Source organism: Piliocolobus tephrosceles, chromosome 17 (assembly GCF_002776525.5).
Source record: "Piliocolobus tephrosceles isolate RC106 chromosome 17, ASM277652v3, whole genome shotgun sequence".
Taxonomy (NCBI): Eukaryota; Metazoa; Chordata; class Mammalia; order Primates; family Cercopithecidae; genus Piliocolobus; species Piliocolobus tephrosceles.
In genome coordinates, this window is record NC_045450.1 from 19,063,813 (window position 1) to 19,088,157 (window position 24,345).

A 24,345-nucleotide genomic window follows, 5' to 3' on the forward strand; every position below is an offset into this window, starting at 1 on the left:
GTCTCACACAGCAAGTTTGTGATGGGAGGTCTCTACATGTAGACTGTAGGGTTGTTTTCGCTATAAAGAATTGGCCTCCAGCCCCGGACCAGTAGAGAGAATTAGAAATCCCACCCTCAAACACTTGGCAACAAAAACAAGGAGTTTGTTAACTTTCTTCTTTCCTACCTGGGCTCACTCTGTCCACTTTCTCGGAGTTTTTAAGAAAAGGCTGTTTTAAAAAAATCCAGTCTCATTCTGATGTTTTATTAATGGAGATGGCTGCTGTTTCCACAATTTTAATTAGGGCTGAATGTTACTGTATTCAAACCCCAGGGAGTGTCAAGGAAAGGGAGCCACTAAGCAAATCTAAGGATCAAATGAATAGATTAATTAAATATCACCGCGTAGGCAGCTCAAGGCATGCGGACCTGCAGCCCCTACCTCCTCCGGACATGAGGATGAGAAGGGGAGAGAAGGGAGGCAGGAACTGGCGGTGGGCTCGTGTAGGCGAGTGGCTCAAGGCATATGTGTAAGTTTCAGTGTGACACCAGCCACCAGTTTTGTTTTGTTTTCAGCCAAGGATTTGGTTTCCGTTGTTAAAGGCAAAACAAGCATGGAAATCCCCAGCTGGGTCACTGCTTCCCCAACTTCCCGCTAAGACACAAAAAGTTGCAGCTCTTATTTCTAATGGATTCATTTTATTTAGCATTCACTTTATGCCGGTTCTGTACTCAATGCTTTATGAAAATAGACTCATGTAATCATCGCAGCAACTCTACGAGATAAGTAGTAGTATATCCCCATTTTATACAGGAGGAAATTTAGGCAGAAGGGGATGAAATAATTTGCCCAAGGTTTCATGACTGCTGGGTGGCAAAGCTACAATGCAAGCCCTGGCTTCCAGTTCAGTCCGTGTTACTAACCACTGCCTTCTCTGCTTCTTGGCATTGGTCACTGAATCTTCCACTTGTGAGTCCAGGGCTGTAAGGTCCAGGCTTGATCTGTATCCTTAAGCCTCAACCTCCAGTGGGCCCCTCATGTCATCCAGCCAGCAACTGGCCTTCAGCAGGACCAGAGTCGTAAATCCAGATGAACTTCCTACCTCGTATAGTTCAGAGGTCAGTCTGGTTCTTGATCATCCATCATGGAATCCAGGTTCTTTCACTTGCTAGCTGTGTGACCCTGGGCAAGTCACGTGACTTCCCTGTGCCTTAGTTTCTTTATCTGTAAAATAGAGGCAACGATAATAATAATAAAAAAGAATAAATGAGTTACTATATGAAAATCCTTGAAACAATATCTGGCATGTGGAAAGCACTAAGAGTTTGATTTACTATTATGGTTATTTTGTTTTATTTTTATTTATTTTTTTGAGACGGAGTTTCGCTCTGTCATGGAGGCTGGAGCGCAGCGGCACGATCTTGTCTCACTGCAAACTCCACCTCCTGGGTTCAAGCGATTCTCCTGCCTCACCGTCTCAAGTAGCTGGGATTACAGGCATGCATCACCACATTCGGCTAATTTTTGTATTTTTAGTAGAGATGAGGTTTCGCCATGTTGGCCAAGCTAGTCTCGAACTCCTGACCACAAGTGATCCACCCCCCTCGACCTCCCAAATTGCTGAGATTACACGTGTGAGCCACCATGCTTAGCCTATTATTGTTATTTTTATGGTATTATTATTACATTCTGCTTTCCAAAAGGCTTGAGATTCTTTCAGTCCCTGACCCTGACATTGATTTATGTTTGCATGCCTGATTTGCCCCTCAAACGTGGAGCTTGAGTTACTCTTCTGGCTCTGAACTTTGCCCTCTCAACTCTGTCTTGATGTAAACTTGCCCTTTTGCATCCTTGCTTCTTGGAAAGCACCTTTCCTGCTCTAGCCTAGCTCCTAACACCAAACACCTCACTGGAACAAAACACCTGTCCCCTCAGCCTCAGAATCAGCCCTGTCTATGGCTCCAATTGCTCTTACGTGGATGAGGATCTTCTGGGTACCTAAAAGAGCTCTGTTTTTCATAATCATGAGAGTGATAATGATAAAAATAAAGCAAGCTCCATTTCTAACACCACTGGCAATCAATAAACCGACCAAGAAATGTTAGCTGGAAACTTTAAAGATTCAGAAATGATGGGGTTATGAAGTTATAAGACTACCCTGCACTTCAGGATTAAAGAATACCATTTTGGCTGGGTGCAGTGGCTCATGCCTGTAATCCCAGCACTTTGGGAGGCCGAGGTGGGCAGATCCCAAGGTCAAGAGATCGAGACCATCCTGGCCAACATGGTGAAACCCTGTCTCTACTAAAAATACAAAAATTAGCTGTACATGGTGGTATGTCTGTAGTCCCAGCTACTTGGGAGACTGAGGCAGGAGAATCACTTGAATCTGGGAGGCGGAGGTTGCAGTGAGCTAAGATTACACCACTGCACTCCGACCGGGTGGCAGAGTGAGACTCCATCTCAAAAAACACAAACAAACAAAGTCATTTTAAACATTTTAAAGTGTACAACTCAATGGCATTAAGTGCACTCATAATGTTTTGAAATCATCATCACCATCTAGTTCTAGAACTTTTGGATCACTTCAGACAGAAATTCCATATAAATAAGTAGTCATTCCGACTCCCCCTCTTCTTAGCCCCCAATGTCCTTTAATAATTGTCTGCCTCTATGGAGTTTCAGAAATTTAAATCTACTTGCAGAAACCAACAAAAGTTTGCTAACAGAAAGAGCAGTGTGTACCAAATGCAAAAGCATAGCTTGGTGGTTAGTTTTGTGAACCCTAAAGCCAAACAACCTGGGTTTAAATCCTGGCGTTTCTGCTTATTATGGTGTGACCTTGGGCAGATTAATCTACCTATCTGGGCCTCAATCTCTACATATATTGATATGGTTTGGCTGTGTCCTCACCCAAATCTCATTGAATTGTAGTTCGCATGTTCCCATAGTCCCAAATTATTAACCACTGCCTTCTCTACCTCTTGGCGTTGGTAAGTGACTTCTTCCCCTTGAGAGTCCAGGGCCATAAGGCCCAGGCTTGATCTGAATCCTTAAGCCTCAATCTCCAGTAGGCCCCTCATGTCATTGGGCCAGCAATTGGCCCCCAACAACGTGTGGTAGGAGGGACCCGGTGGGAAATAATTGAATTATGGGGGCAGTTATCCCCATGTTGTTCTCATAATAGTGAGTGAGTTCTCATGAGATCTGACGATTTTATAAGGGGCTTTTTCCCTTTTGGTTGGTACTTCTCCTTTCTGCCACCCTGTGAAGAAGGTGCCTTTTTTCTCCTTTGCCTTCTGCCATGATTGTAAGTTTCCTGAGGCCTTCCCAGCCAACTGGAACTGCAAGTCAACGAAACCTTTTTTTTTTTTGTTTAATAAATTATCCAGTAATAAATTATCCAGTCTTGGGTATTTCTTCATAGCAGTATGATAATAGACTAAAACAAATATACAACAAAAAATGAGAGTTACAGAGTTCTGTCCCTCATAGGCTAGTTGGGAAGTATGTAAAGAGCTGAGAACCACATCTGGCTGTAGTAAGTGCTATGTAAGGATTTGCTGTTGTTACAGGCATGGATAGTAAGTCCTGTGGCCTAGCTTACTGTAATTTTTTAAAGGGCAAGAACCATTTCTGTCATGCCTATCTGAGAATCCCCAGCATCTAGCATCATATCTGGCATTCAGTAGGTGCCTGGTAAATGTTTGTTGGATGACTGAATAGGAGTTTAGGAAAGATGGGAGATTACTGTGGGACACGACATATTATTTGGGAAACCCTACACTCAATGTCGAAAATATTCTGCAGCTATTTGGCAAACCTTATTAAGAACCACCTGAGAGTTGGATGTTGTGTGACCCACTACAGACAGAATGGAAAACCAAGTGTGTCACCAACGAAGATATGATGAAAATGATTACAATTTATCAAAACACCCAATGTTTGTCGAGCACTTAACAGGTGCCTGGCATTGTGTTGAAAACCTTACGCGCATGAATTCATTTAATTTTATTTATGACTCAACCTATGAGACAAAACCACTAGCACAATACAATCATAGCAATGAAAAAGCTATTTTTTTAAACAGAGCAAAATGTCAACAAGTGCAAATGAATCCTCTGACAATTAAGTCCATATGGGAGGTGGAGATGATGAGAATAGTTAGGTGAGGACAGCCATGGACTTCTGATGAAACATCTGTATTTGTGATCCAGCCAGCCTATTAATCATCTGGATATTTGCAGCCTGAGCTGTCAGTTGCTTTTGGTTTGCATTTTTCTTTTTCTTGTCCTTTAAAATTCACCTTCTACTCTGTTATAGAACAGATCTTATCCCGCATGCTACCTTTTCCTGGCAATACAGGGGAATGGCAAAGAGAATGTTCGCAGATGCCTCAGCAAACCAGGTCCCTGATCCCTGAGAGTAGGTGCTCTTGTCTGTATCTTCAGGGCCGAGCTCACAGCTGGTTAATTGGATCCAGGACAGGGTTATGGAGGCAGGCGTCAAAGTACAATGACCTAAATCAAACCCAAGATTAATTAAAAAGTGTCCAAGTGGATTGAATATTTCATGACCTGAAGGCTGAAGTCAAGTCTCTTTGGAATAGAAATCAGATGAGAATGTGTCGTGGGGGTGGGGGTCGATTGGAAAGAGAAGGGAAGTAAGGGAGGAGGAGGGAGAAGAATGGGGAGAGGAGGAGTAGAGAGGAGGGAGAGAAAGGGCAGGCAGGAGGGGGGAGGGAAGAATGAGAATGAGTATATGACTTCACGGAAATCAAACTATCTTCTCACTTTCATCATTAGATGTTCTCAGAGGGTGATGTCCCTTTCATGGGGTTACTTTGAAAAGCTGATCTTTTCAATTATTCCGTGAGGGTAGGTAGAGTTCATTGCTGGTTCACAACTTCCCACGCAAGGACCCTGGAGCCCAGAAAGGAACAACCTCTCCCAGCCCCCGAGGCTTGCTGGGATTCAGATGCAAGCCCTGGTCTTCAACTTCATTGCAGAATTGGCAGGGAGCCAGGAGACAGAGGACATTTCCCACCTTCTGAGCAACAGGTTCCCAGAATCTCGGGAGGCATTTCTTCCAGAAAGACATTTTTTTTTTCCTGTTCCATTTCTCTACCAAGGAATTAGTTGGAAACGTGGATTCCTTTGGGAAACTGGGAAATTCTCTGGTTCCCCGAGTCTATCCTTGGGCTTCAGCTATATTATCTCTTGTCTCTGTGTCCCTGTGTCCGTATGGATGGGTCTGATCACTGCTGTGTCCATCTGTCTTTATGGGTATCTGTCCTGTGTGGCGTTGTTCTTTGCCTATCTCAATACCTACTGTCAGCCCACCCCTCTCTTTGTCATTTCCCTCTGTGTCTTCCCATCTCTCTGACAGGTCTGCTCTGTTCATCGCCCACCCATGTTCACACCTCTTTGCTTTTCTTTCTCACTGACTTCCCTCTCTCTTCTCCTTCTTTACTCCTGTTTGCTGAAGTTCATGCAGATTTTAAGCATCTTTGTGCCTTTCTTTGCCCTTCTCCTTCCTCTGACTTTTCTCCCCTCCCTTCTCCTGCTCCTGCCTCTTTCTTCTTTCCTTTCTCTCTTTCCTATTCCATTATGGATGTTGTGTTGGTGGCTCCAGTCAATTTCAATCAATAAGCATCTCTAGGTTCCCTGCTACAAGCCAGCAGGTGAGCTGAGGTCCCCCTAGGAATACAGAGCCAGCGGGTCCCTCTCTGCACGTGGCTTTTAGTCAGTCAGGTTTTAGCAACTTGATATAAACTTTTATTTTCTAATCAGCTTCAACTTGCAGGTGGCCTTGAGTGTGGCCATTGCCAGAAGGAACGGTAAGGATGACTGAGCCACAAAGTGAGAGGGGAGGCAGTGCGCTGCCTGCCTCCATGGGCAGAGTGGCTAGGGTGCAGATGACTGTAGTGGGCAGGTAGTGCCACAAAGGAGGTAGCACCTGCTCTTATCCCCCTGGGAAGTGACTCTTAGCTGTTTAGTGGCTCTGCCATTCACCCTCATGGGTACAGTCTCATCACCTGTCTGTCCTTTATAGGTTCTTTTCACGGACTGCTCCGTTACATAATCAGTGTGCTCTGGAAGCTATAATTCCACAATTGGTGACTTCTCTGATGAAACACAAGACTGAGAAAGCCTCACGGCTCTAATTATTTTGCCAACTCTTTCTTCTGCATATCAATTTCCCTCCCCTGCACAATTCATATTCTATACATCTGGATGGCAAGGAGGATGCCTGGGGAAATTACATGGCTTTGCACATGAGATTTGTTAGAAGTTGGAGGAGAGACTATCTTATTTCACTTGATAATCTCTTATTTATGGGTTTGTTCTTTTCTTAATATTGACGAGAGTTACTATCTCCGTCTTGCTGTGACAGCTTTATCAACACCTCTGTGGCTGCATTTCCATCTTGGTGGTGGAACTGTGTTGTAATTGAATTGGCATAAATAACAGGAAAACCCACTGATTGGGAATGTCTGCAAGCCCAAAGGCCTGGATTTTATACAATCTGCCTCTTCTTGTGGGCAGTGAATTTGCTAGATATTCTAAGATCTAGAGCCTACCATTCTGTCCACTGCTGACAAGGTGGGGTTTTATCAAACTCTTTTAATTTCTCTGGGTTCAGATTCTCTAGGTAGTAGCTCCTTTTGAGGCAGCAGGTGCTGTAGGAGAGGCACAGGTTATGGAGTCACAACAACCTTGTTGGCTTCCTGGCTTTGTGGATTAATTACTATGAACTTCCTCATCAGTAAGAGAAAACAAAATTTTTTAAAGAGCTATAGCGTTTTTTAAGTCTTTGCAAATGCTGTATGTGTAGCATTTCATTAATTCTCATAAGCACAAACATAGTTTTATTTTCTTAACAAATCTCAGAAGGAGAAGTGGATTCATGGACATATATTCATGTGTTCACTTTGATTCAGTAACGCATACTTTTGAAATATTTTAGGATGCGTATTATAGTTCAAAACTAAAGGTTGAAAACTAAAGCTGGGAAGGACTATGAAATTTATCTTAAGTTGTGTCCGTGAAGGTAAAGAGCCAGACAGGGCGACTATAAAGGGCCATACATGTGCACTTCTCAACTCCCAGGAGAGGACTCTTCACCTAAGACAGGGCTCAGCAAACTACAGCCCATGGGACAAATCCAACCTGTTCCTTTTCCTTTCCTTTTTTTTTTTTTTTGAGACGGCATCTTGCTCTGTCACTCAGGCTGTAGTGCAGTGGCGTGATCTGTGCTTACTGCAACCTCCGCCTTCTGGGTTCAAACAGTTCTCCTGCCTCAGCCTCCCAAGTCGCTGGGACTACAGGCATGTGCCACCACGCCCGGCTAATTTTTTGTGATTTTAGTAGAGACAGAGTTTCACTGTGTTAGCCAGGATGGTCTCGATCTCCTGACCTCGTGATCCCTCCACCTCAGCCTATCAAAATGCTGGGATTATAAGCCTGAGTCACTGCACTCAGCCCCAGCCTGTTTCTGTAATAAGGTTTTATTGCAACAACTTCATTCATTACTTTTTTGTCTATGATTGCTTTTATGCAGCAGAGTTGAGTAGTTGCAACAGATATAGTATAGCCCACAAAGATGGAAATATTGATGATCTAGCTTTTTCCAGAAAAAAAGTTTGCTACTTCTGATCTAGACGACAGTTTGAACTATCTTAAGTTGTTCAACATGGCAGCCGTGGAACCATGAGTTGAATATGTACCTAGTTGAGCTCTGAGTGACTGACTGATTTCTACCCTACAGGGTAGCTATGAGAATTAATGACACAGAAATCTCTCTTTCACAAATGTTTACAAAGATTTAGGGACAAGAATGGTCACTGCAGCATTATTTCTACTGGGAAAAATCTAGAAAGAATCCAAAAGTCCATCTCTAATGGATATGACTAAATAAACGAGGCTACAGTTATACAATGACAGAACATGTAGCTGTTAAAATGAATGAGGCAGACCCAAGTGTGCTGAAAGCTGTCTATAGCAATCCACACAATCATACATCTATATAATCATGTAAGCTCCGTATCTACTGTATTTTGTTACTCTAAAATGCCACTTATCGCAGGAGTCACCATCATTTTGTGTGTCTATAAGAAGGGAGGAAAGTGGACGGTGTATAATGTCTTTAACTATAAAATGCAGTGTTATTTCAATATTTTAAATTTTAAAAAAGTTGCATCCTAGAATAGGTGAAAACATAGTTTGCTAGCATATTAATTTAAGAATATGTATATTTCTGACAATGTGCAGAAAATATATATCTGTATGGATATATATTAAAGAATATAGAGATTATTGCCAAAGAATAAGTGGAATTGGGCTTGGGGATGAAGGGGAGCTTTCACTTTTTAATTTTTGTGCCTCTGAATTGTTTAAAAATTTTGCAGTGGGCATGTATTTATATAATTTTTAAAACATTTTTTAAATAAAAATTACTTAGATAATAGCTATGACATGACTTAGCGAGTACCTGGCACACAATTATCTATCTAGAGGATATCTAGTTTCATTCTCTTCTGTCCTCTCTGCTTGACCACCAAGAAGTCATCTGAAAGAAGAGAGACAAAATATTGGGAACATTTCCTAAACAAAAGGGGTATTACACATTTAAAGTGTCATTGGCTTCTTATTAAAGGTTTCTGTTTGGTCAACTTTTAAATTCTCCATTTTCTGTTTTTCCCCAATGATAATTCCTTTGTTAATACAGACTGTAATGAACTCTACAAATACCACACTCTGCAAGAAGGTTTTGGATTCTAAGCTTCTTTTAACAGGGTATTGATCAGATTTTTTCCATGTGTCTTTACTGCATACAGAAAATGGAAACAAATGACTTATTAGCCATAACCACAGGAAATGCTTTATTAATATTATTTCAATATGAAAGAAACATTTACACATGGTCTTTTTTTCCCATATGCATTCTTCATACAGTGGAAGGAGAATGAGGATAGACCTGTTCAGAATAGCAAATAACCCCCAAGTCATCTGCAAAGTGAAAATTTAGCTTGGAAATTCCTCATGTTACAAACAGAGTAGGAACATTTGCACAAATTGCATGCTTGCATTGCTTTTCCCTATTTTGAATCACAAATTGGTGATTTGCCATGACATCATGCATGTAAAAAGACAAAAATTCTCATAGCTACCCTGTGTGGTAGGAAAATCCTGGTCAATTAGACTCATGTTCAAGTCCTGGCTCCCAGGCTGCCATGTTGAACCACTCCAGGAAATTCAAACTCGTCTAGGTCAAGAGTCAGAAAACTTCTTTTCTGTTTATACATGGAAAGGGGCATTTATATTAAAAGAATTGGGGTTATAGATTTCAAAGCTGTAAGAAGCTTTGGGGACCATTTAATCCAGCCCACTGCCCTGTGTAGGAATCCTGCACCACAGTCTTCGTGGCTGTGCCCAGCCTTGGCCTGCATGTATATACTTCAAAGGACTCTCTGTTTAACCAAGCAATGAAAATGTAGAGCAATAATGGCCATAATAACGGTAAGCCTTGGGTGTCAGAGGAAAGGGATAGCTAATACCATCTGTACTTCCTGGAAATGGCTGACACTGTTGGCTGCTTCATCAGTTACAAGGGCTTTTAGCTGCATGTAATGTAATACTTACATGATAATGACTAAATAAGAAAAACAGTCATCTAATATAACTAAAAAATATAGCATAAAACAATCCCAGGGCTACTTTAGTGGCTCAAGGATGTAATTAAGGAGCCAGGTTTGCTTCATCTTTCTACTCCACCCTTATCAGCTTGTTGGTCTTTCATACTTAGGAAGAGAGAGAGCATGCTCTTATGTCACTATGCTTTTAACAAGAAGGAAAAGCCCCCAGAGAACTTCCCATTACATGCAAAGGTCTAGAAATCGATCACATGGCTACCCCTAGCTGCAAGGAAGCTGGAAAGTGAATATCTTGCTTGTTTAGTCTCCATAGTGGAAAATAGGAAAAGATGAAGGAATATTGAAAATGACTCCAACTGTGCTAGCAGTTCCTATTAATTCCTCACTTCTTTCTTTGTAACAGAACTTTTTTGTTGTTGTTTAAGAATGTGATTCAGGGTACAATGAATCATTTCCAGTCCCAAAGGATGAATTATGATTGGACTAAGAAATGTAATTCTTCTTGACAGCTTGGGAATGGGGTGCAGTTCTGTTCAATGAGATGTGAGATGTCTCTCAGAAGTCTGAAGAGTTTCTGAGTGACTTATCCTCTATCTTAGGAAGGATGCTCACTTCTTCTTTTTCAGAATTTGAACAGTTTTGTTTGAAGTTCTGATGCTTGGAGTTACTATTGCCTTGTTCAACTCTGAAAGGATAAATGTGAAGGCAGATTGCAACACAAGGAAGATGGAAAACTGGAAAGATAAAAACAGCACATATCCATCTGAACTCTGGAATTTCCTACCTCCATACCTTTTGTTATGCATTACTATTATCTTTGGTTTACAAAAAGAAAAAAGAAATGAAAAGAAAAAAGCAGATCCTGAGGCAAAGAACAAATATTCCCCTTGTCAAAGGGTGCAGTATTAGGGAACAGGTATGAGAGACAGAGAGAACAAAGCAGGGAAGGGGAAAAGAGTCAGTATGAGAAAACATTATTAAGTTTGCTGTTCCTTAGTGTGACTGTCCTCCAAGAATGGATATAAACTGAATCTTGGGTCAGTACATTATAGGAGAAAGGAGGATGATTTATCCATCAACTTCCATCTCCCATTAAGCCAAGATTTGCCTATAGTTTGTTAATTGCCTCAAATTTCTGGATTTTGCATGGATGGGTAGCAACTCAGTTCCCATACTGTCCAACAGCTTGGTGTTAACAGGGAAATCCTGGGAGGGAGATGAGAAACATGTGATGCAGGTGGAGCAATAAATTGAGGTACAGTCAGATTATGCTTAATTCTGATGGAATCTCAGTGGTGGCTAGAATGAGTTGGATGATACAGTGTCTGATACAATCTACCCATTGCATCACCAGATCCTCTCTTTACTTCTACTTTTGAAAACAAGATGCCCTTATTTCTTCCTTGAGAAGAAGAGTACAAGCCTGATCCAATTACAGAGTCCCTATCAAGATGGTAATTGGCAAAACTCTCTGAGATGACTCAAGGCAAGAAGGCTGGTGAAACAAGCTGAACTAGATTGGGAGCTCATAATTCATATCCATCCTCTTCATCCTCCACTACTATGCTAGGTTTCTCTCATCCTGACTAGCACTTGAGCATGTCTGACTGAATGGGAGGAACCTGGACATTCATGCCTGAGAAGACTGAGCCCTTGTTACCTTGCCCTTGTTGGGGCCACAGTTCCTGAAACTAATAGATTTCTGTGCTCACAGGCATGGAAACACCAAAAGATTCCCCAGTGAATTCTTCCTGCCCCAGCTTGGCAGTGGCATCAGTAGTCTTTTACGTACTCAGAATCAACTAACCTCATCAGTGCTGTAACTAACTCCTTTCCTTGGCTGCTGATCCAGCAGCATGAAGAAGCTAACACACTGAGAAGATCAGAAGTGGCACATAAGAAATATCTAATTTTATATATATATATAAACATGTTGGCAAGGCTATGCAGAAAAGAGAACACTTATACACTGTCAGTGGGAATGCAAATGAGTTCAATCACTTCAGCAATTTGAAGATTTCTCAAAGAACTTAAACAGAATTACTGGCCGGGCACGGTGGCTCACACCTGTAATCCCAGCACTTTGGGAGGCTGAGGCGGGTGGATCACGAGGTCAGGAGACCGAGACCATCCTGGTGAGCATGGTGAAACCCCGTCTCTACTAAAAAAAAAAAAAAGAAAAAAATTAGCCGGATGTGATGGCAGGCACTTGTAGTCCCAGCTACTCGGAAGGCTGAGGCAGGAGAATGGCGTGAACCTGAGAGGCAGAGCTTGCAGTGAGCGGAGGTCGCACCACTGCACTCCTGCATGGGCAACAGAGCAAGACTGCATCTCAAAACAAAAACAAAAACAAAATGAAACCAGAATTACCATTCTACCTAGCAATCCCATTAGTGGGCATTTACCCAAAGGAAAATAAATTGTTCTACCAAAAAGATACATGCATGTGTATGTTCATCACAGCACTATTCACAATAGCAAAGACATGGAATCAACCTACGTGCCCATTAATGTTGGACTGGATAAAGAAAATGTAGTACATTTACGCCATGGAATATTATGCAGCCATAAGAAGGAATGAAATCATGTCCTTTGCAGAAATATGGATGCAGCTGGAGGCCATTATCCTAAGCAAATTAATGCAGAGGCAGAAAACAAAATATGGCATGTTCTCACTTATAAGTGGAAGGTAAACATTGGATGCTCCTGGACATAAAGATGGCAACAATAGACACTGGGGGAAGGGCGAGAGGGGAGCAAGGGCTGAGAAACTACCTATTGGGTACTATGCTCAGTATCTGAGTGATGGGACCACTCGTACCCCAAACCTCTGCACTGTGCAATGTACCCATGTAACCAACCTGCACATGTATCTCCTGAATCTAAAAGAAAAAACGGAAATTATAAAAAAGTTTCTGATACAATAGCAAATACCTATTTTTATGCCATTTTGAGTTGGATTTTATTTTTACTAGCAATCTAAAGCATCCTCACTAATATGTCAGAAGAAGTAACTGCTAAGGCTAAGATCTGACAGACTAGTAGAAATTAAAACGGACAAAGATGATGGGCAAACGTGTTTCAGGCAAAAGGGAAAACATGTACAAAAGTCTGTAATGGAATAAAAATGTGAAGCATTTGGGGAACTTAAAATGGTCCAGAATGGCCAATATTAAGACTATTAACAAATTTTCTTGTTAAATATTTCTGTAAAATGCTACAAACGTGCACAGGAGAGGTTAGTGCCTTTGAGAAACCATCATGAAAAGAAACAGTGTGTCACTCAAAGAATGGCTGGAATTGCCTTGCCTTTGAAGAATGAAATAACATCGGCTTATATCCCCAAATGTATCTCATGCTATTGAACTAAGACTTCCTCAAGATTTTCTTATATCCTGTGGTGGCTTATGTTCATATCTACAGCTCTCATTTCCATTACTGTTAGGTGTATTTGTCTCTTGTTTTCTCTGATGTGCTCTTCACTTTTCTCTCCATCATTCAAAATATGCAACAGCCTGGCATGGTGGCTCATGCCTGTAATCTCAGCAATTTGGGAGGCCGAGGTGAGTGGATCACTTGAGACCAGGAGCTTGAGACCAGCCTGGCCAACATGGCAAAATCCATTCTCTACTAAAAATATGAAAATTTACTGGGCTTGGTGGTGCACACCTGTAGTCCCAGCTCTTTGGGAGGCTGAGGCACGAGAATCACTTGAACCTGGGAGGTGGAGGTTGCAGTGACCTGAGATTGTGCCACTGCACTCCAGCCTGGGTAACAGGGTGAGACTGTCTCCAAAGGAAAAAAAAAAAAAAAGAAGCAACAAAGCTACTTTATCTTGTCTCTCCAAATGACAGTTGGCCAAGTCAAGGTCTATTGAATGTATTTATTTTTGTGGGTAGAGGTAATGAAAGAGGTTAAGTTGTAGCACATACAATGGCTTAAGATGAACTTGTAGGTATTTTTATTCTAAGGTTCTTTTGCCAGACCTGCCAGGATATGGGGAGGATGGCATTGACTAACATTACTCCTCAACTTTCTGATAGTTATGACATTATCACTCACCTCCAAGAATCTCCACACATGTTCACTACCTCTCTTGCCAAGCAGCTTCCAAATTCTTCCTGCATTGTTATGCAGAGACATTCAGTTTTCCATCTATGTCTTCTGAGCCTTCCAAACATTCGGGATCATCCTTCCACAACCAGAATTGCTCTTCAAGGTGGCTTTGCTAAACAAATGCATCCCACTCCCCTAAGAATCTCAACTTTTAATTTAAGAATTGTTTTCTCTACACTTCATTTGGAAGAGAAGGTGAGAAGTTTCTCAGAGGAGATGGTGATCTTGAGCTATGTCTCTTGAAGGTGAAGTTGTGGTTGACCAGAGAGAGAGGTTGAGAGAGAATATTCTTCTTGAATATAGATTTTGATGCATGAGAGTGGTGAATATCCATCCCCTCTGTCTCACTCCTCCTCCCTCAGAGCATCTTTTAACTTTCACCAAATCATTTGAGCCAGTGGATGAAAGCAGGAGCCCTGTGGACCTAGTCTGAAAGGTTACCAGCCCAGAGGCCACCAGCCACTGTCTCTAATGAGAACACAGAGGAAAGTTCCTTCAAGCTGTGTATGTACTCACTCTAGGATGTCAATAAAGTGAGATGCTTTGAACATTTCTTTTCACTTCTGGCCAGCTTCCTACAATGTAGAGGTTAAGTGTGCAAGCTTTGGAGCTAAGCTGCTTAAATATTGACTCGCCCCATTTAGTCACCATGGGATCTTGGGCCAGTTACTGAACTCCTCTGTGCCTAGGTTTCCTAATCAGTAACACGTGGATAATGATAACACATATGGTTGTTCTGAAGATTAAATAAGTCATGCGTATGTCAACTGCTTAGAACCATGTTTGGCACAAGCTAAGCCCTTATTAAATACTAGCTCTGGATATAAATGCTGACCTCGGCTCATTGACAATATGGTGGCTCGTGGTATCTCACGTGTCAACCGTGAAAATCGACTCTGGCTCAGGCCACTTCTTTTATGGCACAAGTTTTCATAATGGAACGTGGTTCTGATGCCGTCAATTCAGTTAGTGGACATGGCTTACTCAACTCAAACATCAATTGTCTATAATGGAAATAAAACTGGGAACAAAAATGTGGCTATGAGAAGACAAGTGACCTCACACGTTGCAGAGGAACACCCAGCTGCCTTATGGAGCTGTTGCCTGGCTGCTAGGGACATGTTCTTTTGCTTCCCTTTGGTTGCCACTAATTGTGCTGCTCATGGAAACTTCAACATATACTGATGCCTGGGTCTTACCTCCATGAATTCTGATGCAGCTGGTTTGCTTTGTAGTCTGGACTTTAGGATTTTTAAAAAGTCTCCAGGTGATTCTAATTGCAGCCAAAGTTGTTAATAACCACGTTTTTTTTTTTTTTAATACCCACATCCAGATCACACTCCAAACAAATTAAATCAGAATCACTGTGGTTGAGGCCTGAGCATCAGCATGTTAAAGAGCTCTCCTGGAGATTTAATGTGCAGCCACCACTCTCAACGCTCATTTATTCGGATCTAATCCTAAGTGCTGTTAAGGATTTGCTCAGTGAGGTCTACATTCACTTTTGTTTATTTTATAGCTTGCAATGACAAAATAAACACATCTACTTAAAAAAAAGAAATCTTTGTGCTTGAAATTTTTGCCAAAACCCTTCACAATTTTGGCTTTGCAAATCTGACATTCTTCAGTTCCCTGAAATAATTTTATTTATTTATGTATTTATTTATGTATGTATTTATTTATTTATTTGAGACAGGGTCTCACTCTGTCAACCAGGCTGGAGTGCAGTGGCACGATCTTGGCTCACTGCAACCTCTGCCTCCCCTGAAACCATTGTATGTATTTATAATGTGATTTTTAATTATGTGAGATTTCTTAAGATCACAAAGCTTATGTTGGTAAGAGTGGACTGCTGTACTTTTTTTTTTTTTTTTTTCCCCCAGAATTTACTGTTTTCCTAGCAAAATTATTCCTGGAATTGCATTTGAAGAACCACACTTCTTTAACTCTTTGCTTACATTTTTTTGCTTGGCCAGGCCAGAGAAGGGAGGGTCCTGATTAGTTTAAGTCATTTAGCTTATCCTATCCTTATGCGTCTAGGGATTCGTTCTAAAATGAGTGCACAGACACTTTCTGGCCAATGAAATTTGAACTCAAGTTCAACTTTTGGGGAAGAGAATCTTTTATCTCAGTGTGATGTGAAGCTGAGAAGGTGTGAGATCTAGGACTGTTGAAAGACAACAGTCTGTGGGAGAGTGAAACTACACACACAGGAGGACTGGAGAGTTGTTGTTCATCCCATCTTGATGACTTGGAAAAATTCTGGAACCAACAAGGTCAGATAGCTCTCCAATTTTTCTCTTACCTGAGTCAATGAATTCTTCTGTAAAAGCCATGTCAATTTGAACTGAAGCTTTTACTTAATTACTATGAAGAGTCTAACAGAGCAGAACAGAGGAGAGCATTTAAATTGTAATTTGAGCTTTTCAAAGTAATTTCTTGCCTACTTCTTCATGTAGTCCTTGCAGCAAAGAGTCAGTGTGGCAGAGCCCTGCACAGTATGCTTCCTGAGGACAGGACATGAGGATGCTTTGGTCCATGTCCTCCTCACCTGGCGGGCACTCAGTTCATAACTGTTGAGAGGATGAGTGAACTCATTTTTATGATATGAATTCAGCCTTTCTCAGGACTTTATCTTTATGATTCACAAGCCTTTCTGTGAATCGATCTGCCATTTCCTCCTATTTCTGGGCCTTTGCCTGAGTTATTCCTTCTACCTAGAATACTTTCTCTGCTTCCTCTGCCTCATATTCTCATCCCTTCTTAAAACCCAGGATAAATGCATCTCCTTTATGAAGCTTACTTTGATTTCCACCGGTCTGATAGAATGGCTTTTCTCCCTCTCTAAACTCCTGTGGGGAAGGACATAAAGACTCAGACAGACCTGGGTTAGAATCTCTCCATTGTGTCACTTCCATGCTGTGTGACCTTGGGCAAGTCATTTAACTACTCTAAGCCCAACTATACAATGTTGGGATAAAAAATACTCCCAACTTCATATGCACATTGTGGAGAACAGATGAAATACAGAGTACAGATTTTCTGTGGGTTGTAGCACAAAGAAGACAGCAATTCTAAGAGGTACTACTGTTAGCCCTGTTTCACAGGTGAGGCATTCTGTGATTAAATAACCCATGCCTAAGGTCAAAGGACTCTTCATTCACTTGTTCCTTTACAAGTCAATATTTATTGAGCCTCTACTATGTGCCAAGCACTGTGGGTGCTAGGAGACAGTGGTGAACAAGATAGATGAAATTCCTGCACTCATATTCATGAGGGAAAGTAGTTCTGACATAAAGAGATAAGAGATAATGTGTGATGAATGTTACAAGGGGGAAGTTTAGGGTATTATGGGGAGGGAATATCAAGATGTTGGAAGTTGGCTACAAGACTTCTCTGAGTTATGATAATTAAATGGATATGAGAAGAACATGAGCCTTCTTTGCCCTGTCACATAGAAGTCAGGTTCGGCCAGGTGTGATGGCTCATGCCTGTAACTCCAGGACTTTGGGAGGCTGAGGCAGAAGAATTTCTTGTGCCCAGGAGTTCAAGAGCAGCCTGGGCAACATAGCGAGACCCCTGTCTCTACAAAAATAAAAATGAAAACATCAGCCTGGAGTGGTGGTGCACATATATTGTCTTAACTACTTGGGATGCCGAGGTGGGAGGTTCATTTGAGCCTAGGAATTTGAGGCTGCAGTGAGCTAAGATCACCCCACTGCACTCTAGCATGGAGACATCTGGGGCCTCTGACTTGGGCAGCCTGGCACCCTCTCTTTGCAGATCTCCAGGGGCATGTAGCCCCCTTCCCACCAAGCTGGGGACCAGGGGAAGAGGGTGATTTTCTTCATGACTCTGGCTGGTCTATCCTAACCCTCCTTATCAGCACTGCCAGTCATTCCATCATTCTCCTTCATGTGCCTCTCCTCTCCAGCCAGACTTCTGATGATATTTCATTGTTCTCTGAAATTACCTCCATGAAATTTTAAATAAAAATGAGAAATGAGCTCTTACAGCTTCTACATTGGCTCCATGCAATTTTTCCTTCCCTTCCCCCCGCCCACAATCAACAAAGTAAACACAGGCCCTGCTCACAGACCAGTTTTCCTCAGAGGCTTTTGATAGAGGATGTGAGATGGAGGCTTGCACGCAGGCAGCACACAGACTGTTGGCAGATAGCAGTTAAAACTCTGGGAATTTTGCATTGAAATCCATATTTCTGACTTCTGAAAAAAGATCAGAAATGGCAGCACCATTCCCTCATCTCCTCATGGCAATATTTGGCTTTAGCTGAGGAGCAGCTGTCTTCTGTAGATGAGGAATGCAATCTGCCATTCACCACAGACCCCACTCCTCCCTATTGATCCCCAGCCCAGTCTGCTTAAGTCATTTTCCAAGTTTGCTTGGTCTCGGAAGGCACTCAAGCTTGCACTGAATTTTAATTTGGATTTAAAGTGGATCTGGCACATTGTAAGTGGTGGATTGAGTAGCTATTATTAATAGTAATAATGGTAATAATATTCAAAGAGTACAGTTCCAAGGCTGGATAAACAGGATATAGGACTTTCTTGCACGCAGTTGCATAAGAATAGTGATAACCAAGCATTCATAACAACACCCTCCCTCCTTTCTAATCAGCACTCCTACATTAGAACGTTTCTTAGTAAATTGCACAAAATTCCTATCCATAATAGAAACAGTGCATGTTGCAGCTAGGTGATTATTATTATTTACTATCACCACGTAATTACACATAATTTCAATAATTGCCCAAACACAGACTACATGAATAAATATTCCTTAGGAAAACACAAATTAATGAAAAGAGAATCAAAGCTGGCAGTGAGATCTGTAAGATCCTGAGGGCACTTTCTCTTTTAAGTGAGGCCAAAGTGACAAACACAGAGGGGATCACCGGGAACACGGGCTTGCCAGGCGCTTGGATCTTCTTGGGAATGGATTCAGGGCAGTGAGTATCTCTGGCTCGGTCTGTAGCAATTTCTTTGTCCATCAATGACAAAGAATAATAGTTTAGCTGATCTGAATTTGCATTCTACTAAACTGGTGAGTGTCTTTCTGTTCCAGTGATCTTTCTTTCTTTCCTTTCTTCATTCATTCAACAGTGATTGAGTAGCTGTCATGTACTGTGGACATTGTCCTGGGTGCTAGTGATACTGCAGGGTGCGAGACAGCCATGGAAAGTGACTTGTTGGAGTTTACAGTGTAGCATCCTCCTCCTGGCTCTTGGAGTATGCAATCCAGTCTGTTATTCCGCATGTACTTGCTCGTCACCTACTATATGCCAGAGGGATCCAGATGTTGAGTAGTCTGCAGTAATCAAACCAGATAAAGTCTTCCTCTCTTGGAGTTCACATAATAGAGGGAGAAAACTCATAAATACAGAATTAAAGCAAAAGAATTACAGCCAGTAACAAGTGCTCTGATGAAAACCTGGGTTTGGGATTGGGTGCCATGGTTCACGCCTGTAATCCCAGCACTTTGGGAGGCCAAGGCAGGTGGATTACCTGACGTCAGGAGTTTGAGACTAGCCCGGCCAACATGGTGAAAACCTATCTCTACCAAAAATACAAAAGTTAGCTGGGCATGGTGGCATGCACCTGTAATCCCAGCTACTCAGGAGGCTGAGGCAGGAGAATCACTTGAACCTGGGAGGTGGAGGTTGCAGTGAGCCAAGATTGTGCCACTGCACTCCAGCCTTGGTGACAGAGTGAGTGAGATTCTGTCTCAAAAAAAAAAAAAAAAAATGAAAACCTGGGTTTAAATCCAAGCTTTGCCACTGTTACATGTTCTTGAACAGTTCACTGCTTTATATCTCAGAGTCTTAGTTTTCTCATCTGTAACGTGGGGGCAAAGACAGCACCTGCATCTCAGATTGAAGAAAGGAGTAAATGAAATATTGCATATAAAATACTTAAACAATGCCCAACACATTAGGCACTCAGTAAATATATATTTTTAAAGGAGTGAGAGATCTGCATTGTACTGGTGCTTCCAAGGTCAACTCAAGGCTTACCTCCTCTGTGAAGCATTTGGTTGCCTCCCCCACTTCCTTCACGTCCTCCACCACACACAGTGCTTTCACTCTTCTAGAACCAAACTGAGTACTGCTGATTTATTTTACCTGCTAATTATCTGTCTCGCCAAACCTGACTAAGCTCCTTTAACTCTTTTGCAACCCCACTCTCATGCACCTAACACCCTACTGAGCCCTTGGTAGGCACTCAATACAGGTTTATTGATTGACAACGTGTACCTGAATTGGTTTCCTTTGTCTTGATGCCTAGTCATCTTCTGTAGATAAGGTGAAGGGGAGATGTGTGTTGTGGTGTTGGGATCAAATTAGGAACCTCCTCACTCCTACAGTGAGGTTGGCACTCATGTGAGTAAGGCTATTAAGACTATAGTCCCCAGATTTACAAAGGCTGAATGCAGTAGATAACTCCCTCCTTTCTTGCATGAAGGAGAAATAAAGGATAATCGCAGGGCTTTCTTCAGCTCCATTTGTGTGTGTGAGGAGCGTTACACTGGCAGTAATTACAGAAAGGAAAGGAAATGGAATAAGTACCAAAGGAAGAATTAGTTGTACTCGACCTAATTAAAGTCCTGTAGAAAGAATTCTTCTCTTATTTGCAAAGGTGATCTAACATAACCTTGAAGCCATTGTATTAACCACTGTACTTTTCATTTTAAGGGGAATAAATGGCAGAAAGATCACTTGGGAAAGGCAACCTTTCACTCACCTTTCAGAAATTAAATGACCTTGATTTCTGAGCCACTTCCTCTCAATGAAATTAAATTGCGTTGAACCTGGTCAGTTAACAAGGGGAAGTCAATCAAGCCAGAGGAGGCGTTCACCCAACTGATTTTCTAGCAGAAGGACTTTGGGAAGCTTTTGGAAAAAGAAAAAAACAGAGAGGTGAGAGGCTTGGACCTTTTAGTCAAAGTGGGCTGAATTTGATTTTTTGCTTTGTTTGAACACACACACACACAGAGAGAGAGAGAGAGAGAGAGAGAAGAGAAAGAAGACATAGTTGCTCCAGCAGTCTGGATATAACAGCCACCACCATGATAATGATCAATAGTGTATTCCTGATTGTACTAAGCCCTTTGTACAGGTTATCTCATTCATTCTTACAACCATTCATATAAGCTGCTATTGTTCTCCCCATTTTGCATATAAGAAAATTGAGGCTCACAGATGTCAAGTACTGGCTGACATCACATATCTTAACCAAATGGCAGAGCTGGAGCCAGAATCCAAGTTTGCCAGATTCTGAAAACACTGTGGTATATTTTCAACCAAATTGGGTGGGTGCTTACCCGCAGTCTCATTCATCACAATTCTATAAATCTTTTGTTCCAACTAGACTATGTCACTGATAAGAATGTTTTTCGCAGGATGCCGGTGGCCCTTTGATCAATGTGGGAGGTGCCTTTGTGGCATATAGGGTTATGGTTTCATAATGGTGAAACTTTTGTAACTTGCACTTAGTGGCTGTTCATTATGACTATTGTTCAGTATAAATTGGTAGGTGCATGAGAAATGCCGTAGGTAAGGTCTTAACAGATAATGTGACTTTAGTCCTCATGGACTGATAATAGATTTTCCATCCAAATACGGGGAATGGAGCTACCAGTTGAGATAACTAAGGAGAGAAAAAGTATAGTGTAGTCATTATGAGTGCACACTTTGGGTTCTGATTGCCTGAGCAATCCTGGGATGTACCAGTTTGTAGTTTTGCAACTTTGAGTAAATTATGCGAGCTCTCTGTGACTCTATTTCTTCATTTTCAGAATGGAGAGGATTATAGTACCTACCGTATAAGTGTGTTGTGAAGACTAAATGACAGAATTATATGATTAGCATACAGTAAGTGCCTAGTGAATGTTAGTTCTTAAGATACAAAATTTGGTCCCTGGTCATCAAAAAGCCTGAGCTGCTGGAAGAAGACAGAAGTGGTCAGTTCCCTGGAAGCTGGTTACCAAGAGAGACTTGTTCAGGGATGAACTAGGTTTGAACTGATGGAGGAAAAGGAAACTAAGAAATGGAAGGGTCCATAGGATTTGCTGCATTCTGAGCCAATGTCTCAGCTAGGTGTCCAGGGACAGAGCCCTTGCTAGGTAAACCTAGGTAAGACAGAGGGAGTGAATGCAACTTAGGAGAATCCCTCCATATTTTCATCCTTCAGTCCATTTATTCTTCTATCTTTCTGTTCCTCTGTCCTTCCACCTTTCCATTCATCCATCCACCCATCCTTTCCTCCTAGAGTCTGCCATCCTTCTAGACTTCCACTCATGCTTCTATCCTTCTGTATTTCTGTCCCTTTTGTAATTTTATCTGTTCACCCATCCATACCTTGTAATCACCTTTTCTTTTATCCTTGGTATCTCTTAGTGGTGAAAAAGGCAGAATGTGGACATGGAAAGTCTGGATTCAAATCCTATGTCATTTATCACTTGTGTGGCCTTGGGCAAATGTTTTAACTTCTTCAAACTCCAGTTACCCCATTTATAAATTGGGACTGTCTCCTGAAGGCAAAGGAGAATCACTGGAGAGTTCTGAGCAAGGGAGTAACACAATTGTATTTGTGCTTCACACCCCCCACCCTGGCTACTTTCATTTTTTTAATACAAACAATCCCATAGCATTTATTCCCATCTTGTAATAACATAAGGGTAATCAAAACAATATGAATAAATGTTCATATTGGGACGAAGGACACCTAAGAACAAACTGTATCTTTCTCAACAATTTCTCACTTCATTGATCATTTCTAGTTGGAGACACTTTGTAGCAGAGTAATATTATCTGCTTTTAGTATGATCCGACTTAGTTGTTTTCTTGACTTTGTTTTAGAATGAATCTCTTCTGCATCATCTAACACAAGGTTCATATACTTATCAAAGCCAATGATACAGCCTTCTATCCGCATATTCACTTGCTTATACAGCCACACCTGAATCTGCGATCTATTTTGTAAGTATCTGGAGATGAGGTTGAAGGGCTGTACCATAACCCTCTGCACTTTCTGGCCCTGGCCTTGGTACGCCATGGTGGAATTGTACAAAGAGCACATCCACATGCTGACTCTGAGAGCAACTTCTGGAACGTTTTCCTCCCATTTTCTCTGTCTGCTGTGGAGACGATAGAGTGAAAGGGGCAAGACCAACAAGAGGAAGGTCCATTGGAAGGTGTTGCAAATAAATGAGGCAAAAGATGATGTGAACATGAACCAAGTCATGAGAGCTGTCACCTATCGTGTGCTTAGGAGGTGTCAGGTTCAGTGCTACATGCTTTGCCTAAGTCATTTCACTGAATCCTCCTAACGACCCTAAGAGTTAGATACTACTTTGTTATGTCCATTTCACAGATGGGGAGAAGGAGGCTTAGAGAGTTTAAGGAACTTGCTAAGATCATGCAACTGCTAAGTAGCTGAGCTTGGAATCAACCACAGATCATTTGACTCTGACATGCACCCTGCAACTCTAGGCTGCTCCCTGCGCAAGGATGCTGAGGATGTCCTTGTGAGGTTGTGGAATATGGACCATTTGCAAGAGGTGCTGCTGATATCAAAGGAGTAAGAGGACTTGACCCCAACTGATTGTGGGAAGCATGAATACTGGTAAATTGACTCTCTGTGAGGGGATAGGAAGTGGGGAAGCCTTGGTTTGTAGTGTTTTCCAATTTAGATGGTATGAGTACTTCCCCCATGGCTGATTTCAAGTTACTAACATGATATTACCAAATGGGAGTTGGGAAGAGACAGTGGGAAGTACAGAAGAGCTGAGGATGACTCGGGAGTCTACAGCTTGTGGCTGAGTACAGGTAGGTGTGGTTAACAGTTACAGGGACTTTCTGATTTCCCTTGGTCAGACGCAGCTTTAAGAATTCCCTGAAAACTGGAAAACTGTTTCCCCAGAAAATTTCCTATTGTCACAAAATTCTGAAAACACTTCAAGGTTTTCATGGTTATATCAGAGCCCTTATGCTTCATAAAAAAAATCCTATGATATTTAATAAGTAAGTCAACAATAAGGATACATTTAGCTCATACATCTGCAGCTTGGCTGGGGATTGGCTGATCAAGCTAGGTTAGTTGCAGGGGCTCCACTCCAGGTGTTGGTCATTCTCTGCCTGGGATCAGCAGGCTAGCTGAAGCTTGGGCACACAGCAATGGCAGAAACACAAGATGGTAAATGGAAATATTCAAGGCCTCTTAAGCCCAGCCCTTGACTTTGGGTTTGGACGTGTGACTTACTTTGGCTAATGGAATTAGGTGAAAGCAGCATGGTACCGAAACACAAGATAGTAAGTGGAAACATTCAAGGCTTATAGGTGGTACCATGCTGCTTCCACCTAATTCCATTAGCTAAGGGAAATCACATGTTCAAATCTGAAGTCAAAAGGTGGGGAAATCCATTCTGTCCTTTTAGTGAAAAGGACTGAAAGTCACATGGCAAAGAACATGGATGCAAGGAGGTATGGGGGAAATGGAGGCCATTGAAACAATCTCTCCCAGGGATGTCTGTCCAGCTGAGCAGAACATACCCTTTCTCTGAGGGAAATAGTC

General features: G+C 41.8%; 1 pseudogene; it reads right to left on the reverse strand.

Annotated features, from left to right (window-relative positions):
• Nucleotides 1–22,548: 22,548 nt before the first annotated feature.
• On the reverse strand, nucleotides 22,549–22,827 carry LOC111551172 (annotated as a pseudogene).
• Nucleotides 22,828–24,345: the final 1,518 nt, after the last annotated feature.